Source organism: Bison bison, unplaced genomic scaffold (assembly GCF_000754665.1).
Source record: "Bison bison bison isolate TAMUID 2011002044 unplaced genomic scaffold, Bison_UMD1.0 scf7180017864368, whole genome shotgun sequence".
Taxonomy (NCBI): Eukaryota; Metazoa; Chordata; class Mammalia; order Artiodactyla; family Bovidae; genus Bison; species Bison bison.
The window spans coordinates 1,410,739-1,411,893 of record NW_011494940.1 but is presented as its reverse complement, the minus strand read 5'-3'; positions in this window follow the sequence as shown (position 1 = coordinate 1,411,893).

The window sequence follows — 1,155 nt, the reverse complement described above, 5'->3', positions numbered from 1 at the left end:
AAATGCTCCCCTGCACCCCTCCCCTGACACCATGGGCTCCCCTCCACGTGTGGGTAGACAACCACCTCTCTCCAGCGCCTTTGTCTCTGTGCCCGTGAGCCCTCCAGCTCCGCTCACTCCCTCCTTCCTGGGGTCAAGGTACACAGCTCTCCCTGTGGCCCTTCCTCCTTCACCAGGAAACAGTGCCCGGTTTCCTGCATCCTTGGCCTTGGGACTGTCGCACCTGACCAGCTGGGTCCTCCCAGGCCCCCAGGTGATCACCTTGGCCTACTGGGGGGCCAGGGAGGGAGAAAGCAACGGCTTCCGTCACCTGACCCCGCTCAGCCAATTCACGAAGACAAGATGTCAAGTTAATGAGCCTGTGGGCCTCTAATTAGCTGTCAATTACCTCAAATTAATCAACTCCTCGCCTAATTAAGCATTATCGGCAGGTGGGCACAAAGCAGACCATTGTGTGGGAGCCCTGAGAAAGGCCTGGCTGGCAAACTTGGTTAGGATCAGCACGGTGCACCGCGCCCGCCCCGCCACCGTGTAGCACGGGAGCCCTCTGCCCACTGCTGTCCCCCGGCACCGAGGCCCCGGGCACCTCCCGGGCGGTGGGGTGGACCGCGCATCATGAGAGGGAGGTGTGGAGCCTGGAGGCCGGAGGGATGTCTGTGGGGACATGGGGCAGCGGGAGCCGTGTGACCGGGCGGGGGAAGGCCACGGCAAAGGGAGAGTGACCAGCTCCCGGCGTTTGCTGGAGCCAGGGCAAGGGCTGGGCCCAGAGCTAGGCAGACTGCAGGCCTGGTCAGGCCCGGAGTTCAGGCCTGGGTGGGCTGGCAGCTCCACTTCCGAAAATCCTGGCCCTGCCCCTCTGGGTTCTGTGACCCCAGGAAGTGACTTTGCTTCGGTGAGCCATAGTTTCCATCACTGAGAAAATAGAAGAGAGAATAACTTTGTTAGATCTTCTCGGGCCTCTGTGAGGATTAAATGAGATTGTGCTGGTGAAGCACCTGCCAGGCAGTCAGCGCTCGGTGGATTCAATTGTAGTGACAGGGGAGGTGGGTGAACCACTCAAGCTACGTACTCTGTCCCCAGATTCTGAGCCCCCAGGCTGCAGTGTACCCGATACATGTGAAGCCGCTGCCGAGGACGCGCTGGGGCCTGGACGTT